Genomic DNA, 6,000 nt, shown 5'->3' with positions numbered 1-6,000 from the left:
TACAGAAAGAGAAAAAATTCATTTTTATTTTCAATTTTTATTAAAAATATTTTTCTTTAATTTTTTGTACCATATTTTTTATTGTTATGTAAATTTTTTCAAATTCTATTTTACTTCCATCATTTTATTTTAGTCTACTACAGTGTATTCACTTTTTCAAATTTTCAAACAATTTCCTCTTTTACTTTTCTTGTTTCTCTTTTTCATTTCTTTTATTTTTCTTGAATACAGAGAGAAAAAATCATTTTCATTTTTAGTTTTTATTATAAATATTTTTATTTAAGTTTTTCTACTATATTCGTTACTTTTGTGTAAATTTTTTCAAATTCTATTTTACTTCCATTATTTCATTTTAGTCTACTCCAGTGTATTCATTTTTTTCAAATTCTCAAATGATTTCCTTCCCCCCCCCTTTTTTCTCTAATCTATCAAGCCACTTTCAACACCCAGACCAAAACACACCTAGGATCTAGCATCATTTATTCAATTTTGTGTGTGTGTGTTTTTAATTTTAATATTTTTTCATTTTAATTTTTTTCATTTTAATTTTTCTACCTCATTGATTCCTTTTCTCCCTTCAAAATGAGGAAACGAAGGAATTCACCCCAAAAGAAAGAGGATGAAGAAACGACAGCCCAGGATTTAACCAACACAGACACAAGCAAGATGTCTGACCCAGAAGTTAGAATCACGATAATAAGAATACTAGCTGGAGTCAAAAATAGACTAGGATCCCTATCTGTGGAGATAAAAGAAGTAAAAATTAGTCAGGATGAAATAAAAAATGCTATAACTGAGCTGCAATCACAGATGGATGCCCTGGTGGCAAGGATGGATGAGGCAGAACAGACAATCAGCAACATAGAGGACAAACTTATGAAGAATAATGAAGCAGGAAAAAAGAGGGAGATTAAGGCAAAAGAGTACAATTTAAGAATTAGAGAAATCAGTGACTCATTAAAAAGGAACAGCATCAGAATCATAGGGGTCCCAGAAGAGGAAGAGAGAGAAATAGGGGTAGAAGGGTTATGTGAACAAATCATAGCAGAAAACTTTTTTTAACCTGGGGAAAGACACAGACATCAAACTCCAGGAAGCACAGAGGACCCCCATTAGATTCAACAAAAACCCAACCATCAACAAGGCATATCATAGTCAAATTCACAAAATACTCAGGCAAGGAGAGAATCATGAAAGCAGCAAGGGGGAAAAAAAAGTCCCTAACATACAAGGGAAGACAGATCAGGCTTGCAGCAGACCTATCCACAGAAATTTGGCAGGCCAGAAAGGAGTGGCAGGATATATTCAATGTGCTGAATTAGAAAAATATGCAGCCAAGAATTCTTTATCCAGCAAGGCTGTCATTCAAAATATAAGGAAAGATCAAAAGTTCCCCAAACAAAAATTAAAGGAGTTTGTGACCACTAAACAAGCCCTGCAAGAAATTTTAAGGGGGACTCTCTGAGGGGAGAAAAGATGAAAATATATTTAAAAATAATAAATAATAAATAAATAAATACCAAAAGCAACAAAGATTAGAAAGGACCAGAGAACACCACCAGAAACTCCAACTCTACAAGCAATAGAGTAAGAATTGGCATATTGGCAATAAATTCATATCTTTCAATACTAACTCTAAACATTAATGGACTCAATGCTCCAATCAAAAGACATGGGGTAACAGAATGGATAAGAAAACAACACCCATCTATATTCTGTTTACAAGAGACCCACTTTAGACCTAAAGACACCTTCAGATTGAAAGTAAGGGGATAGAGAACCATCTATCATGCTAATGGTCAACAAAAGAAAGCCAGACTAGGCATACTTATATCAGACAATCTAGACTTTAAAATAAAAACCGTATCAAGAGAAGCAGAAGGGCATTATATCATAATCAAGGGGTCTATCCACCAAGAAGACCCAACAATTGTAAACATTTATGCACCAAATGTGAGAACACCCAAATATATAAATCAATTAATCACAAACATAAAGAAACTCATTGATAATAATACCATAATAGTAGGAGACTTCAACACCCCACTCACAGCAATGGACAGATCATCTAATCAAAAAAATCGACAAGGAAACAATGGCTTTGAATGACACACTGGACCAGATGGACTTAACAGATATATTCAAAACATTTCATCCGAAAACAGCAGAATATACATTCTTCTCCAGTGGATATGGAATATTCTCCAGAACAGACCACATATTGGGACACAAATCAGCCCTCAGCAAGTACAAAAATATCAAGATCACAGGGGCGCCTGGGTGGCTTGGTCGGTTAAGCGTCCGACTTCTGCTCAGGTCATGATCTCATGGTCCGTGAGTTCGAGCCCCGCGTCGGGCTCTGTGCTGACAGCTCAGAGCCTGGAGCCTGTTCCAGATTCTGTGTCTCCCTCTCTCTCTGCCCCTCCCCTGTTCATGCTCTGTCTCTCTCTGTCTCAAAAATAAATAAACGTTAAAAAAAATTTTTTTTTTTTAAAATCAAGATCACACCGTGCATAATTTTGCTATGAAACTCGAAATCAACCACAAGAAAAACTTTGGAAAGGTAACAATTGGAGACTGAAGAACATACTACTAAAGAATGAATGGGCTAACCAAGAAGTTAAAGAGGAAATTAAAAAGTATATGGAAGCCAATGAAAATGATAACACCACAACCCCAAACCTCTGGAACACAGCAAAGGCAGTCATAAGAGGAAAGTATATAGCAATCCAGGCCTTCCTAAAGAAAGAATAAAGATCTCTGATACACAACCTAAACTTATGCCTTAAAGAGCTGGAAAAAGAACAGCAAATAAAACCCCAAACCAGCAGAAGACAGGAAATAATAAAGATTAGAGCAGAAATTAATGGTATTGAAACCAAAAACAAAAATAACAGTAGAACACATCAATGAAACCAGAAGCTGGTTCTTTGAAAGAATTAACAAAATTGATAAACTACTACCAAGTTTGATCAAAAAGAAAAAGGAAAGGACCCAAATAAATAAAATCAAGAATGAAAGAGGAGAGATCACAACCAACACAGCACAAATAAAAACAATAATAAGAGAATATTATGAGCAAATATATGCCAATAAAATGGGCAATCTGGAAGAAATGCACAAATTCCTAGAAACATATACATTATCAAAACTGAAACAAGAAGAAATAGAAAATTTGAACAGACCCATAACCAGTAAGGAAATCGAATTAGTAATCAAAAATCTGCCAAAAAACAGGAGTCCAGGGCCAGATGGCTTTCCAGGAGAATTCTACCAAACATTTAAGGAAGAGTTAATACCTATTCTCTTGAAGGTGTTCCAATAAATAGAAATGGAAGGAAAACTTCCAAACTCTTTCTATGAAGCCAGCATTACCTCGATTCCAAAATCAGACAGAGACCCCACTAAAAAGGAGAACTATAGACCAATTTCCCTGATGAACGTGGATGCAAAAATCTTCAACAAGATATTAGCCAACTGGATACAACGATACATTAAACAAATTATTCACCACGACCAAGTGGGATTTATACCTGGGATGCAGAGCTGGTTTAATATCCACAAAACAATTAACGTGATTCATCACATCAATAAAAGAAAGGACAAGAACCATAGGATCCTCTCAATAGATGCAGAGAAAGCATTTGACAAAATACAGCATCCTTTCTTGATGAAAACCCTCAAGATAGTAGGGGTAGAAGAAGCATACCTTGAGATCATAAACGCCAATATATGAATGACCCAATGCTAATATCATTCCCAATCAGGAAAAACTGAGAGCTTTCTCCCTAAGGTCAGGAACAAGACAGGGATGTCCACTCTCTCCACTGTTATTCAACATAGTATTGGAAGTCTTAGCCTCTGCAATCAGACAACACAAAGAAATAAAAGGCATCCAAATTGGCCAGGAGGAGATCAAACTTTCCCTCTTCACAGATGACATGATACTCTATGTGGAAAACCCAAAAGATTCCACCAAAAAACTGCTAGAGTTGATTCATGAATTCAGCACAGTTGCAGGATATAAAATCAACACACAGAAATCAGTTGCATTCCTCACCAACAATGAAGCAACAGAAAGAGAAGTCAAGGAATCGATCCCATTTACAATTGCACCAAAAACCATAAAATACCTAGGAATAAATCTAATCAAAGAGGTGAAAAATCTATACACTGAAAACTATAGAAAACTTATGAAAGAAATTGAAGAAGACACAAAAAAATGGAAAAAGATTCCATGCTTCTGGATAGGAACAACAAATATTGTTAAAATGTTGATACTATCCAAAGCAGTCTACATATTCAATGCAATCCCTACCAAAATAACACCAGCATTCTTCACAGAGCTAGAACAAATAATCCTAAAATTCGTATGGAACCAGAAAAGACCCTGAAGAGCCAAAGCAATCTTGAAAAAGAAATCCCAAGCAGGAGGCATCACAATCCCAGACTTCAAGCTATACTATAAAGCTGTCATCATCAAGACAGTATGGTACTGGCACAAGAACAGACACTCACATCAATGGAACAGAATAGAGAACCCAGAAATGGACCCACAAATGTATGGCCAACTAATCTTTGACAAAGCAGGAAAGAATATCCAGTGGAATAAAGACAGTCTCTTTAGCAAGTGGTGCTGGGAAAACTGGACAGCGACATGCAGAAGAATGAACCTAGACCACTTTCTTACACCATACACAAAAATAAACTCAAAGTGGATGAAAGACCTCAATGTAAGAGAGGAAGCCATCAAAATCCTCGAGGAGAAAGCAGGCAAAAACCTCTTTGACCTTGGCCGCAGCAACTTCTTACTCAACATGTCTCCATAGGCAAGGGAAACAAGAGCAAAAATAAACTATTGGGACCTCATCAAGATAAAAAGCTTCTGCACAGCGAAGGAAACAATCAGCAAAACTAAAAGGCAACCAACAGAATGGGAGAAGATATTTGCAAACGACATATCAGATAAAGGGTTAGTATTCAAAATCTATAAAGAATTTACCAAACTCAACACCCAAAAAACAAATAATCTGGTGAAGAAATGAGTAAAAAACATGAATAGACACTTCTCCAAAGAAGACATCCAGATGGCCAACCGACACATGAAAAAATGCTCCACATAGCTCATCATCAGGGAAATAGAAATCAAAACCACAATGAGATACCACCTCACACCTGTCAGAATGGCTCACATTAACAACTCAGGCAACAAAAGATGTTGGCGAGGATGTGGAAAAAGAGGATCTCTTTTGCATTGTTGGTGGCAATGCAAGCTGGTGCAGCCACTCTGGAAAACAGTATGGAGGTTCCTCAAAAAACTAAAAATAGAACTACCCTACGACCCAGCAATTGCACTGCTAGGCATTTAGTCAAGGGATACAGGTGTGCTGTTTCGAAGGGACACATGCACCCCTTTGTTTATAGCAGCACTATCAACAATAGCCAAAGTATGGAAAGAGCCCAAACGTCCATTGATGGATGAATGGATAAAGAAGATGTGGTGTATATATATAATGGAGTATTACTTGGCAATCAAAAAGAACGAAATCTTGCCATTTGCAACTACGTGGATAGAACTGGAGAGTATGATGCTAAGTGAAATTAGTCAGTCAGAGAAAGACAAAAATCATATGACTTCACTCATATGATGACTTTAAGAGACAAAACAGATGAATATAAGGGAAGGGAAGCAAAAATAATATAAAAACAGGGAGGGGGACAAAACAGAAGAGACTCATAAATATGGAGAACAAACTGAGGGTTACTGGAGGGGTTGTGGGAGGGGGGATGGGCTAAATGGGTAAAGGGCATTAAGGAATCTACTCCTGACATCATTGTTGCACCACATGCTAACCAATTTGGATGTAAATTTAAAAAAAAATTAAATAAAAAATATATAAATATAATAAAAAAATAAACAAACAAGCAAACAAACAAATAAATAGTTTGTGTCTTGGGGCACCTGGGTGGCTCAGTTGGTTAAAGATCTAACTCCGGCTC

This window comes from Puma concolor, chromosome D2 (assembly GCF_028749965.1).
Source record: "Puma concolor isolate L17-30 chromosome D2, mPumCon1.1.hap2, whole genome shotgun sequence".
Lineage (NCBI taxonomy): Eukaryota > Metazoa > Chordata > Mammalia > Carnivora > Felidae > Puma > Puma concolor.
The sequence above is the reverse complement of the archived record's forward strand: the minus strand, read 5'-3'. Positions refer to the sequence as shown.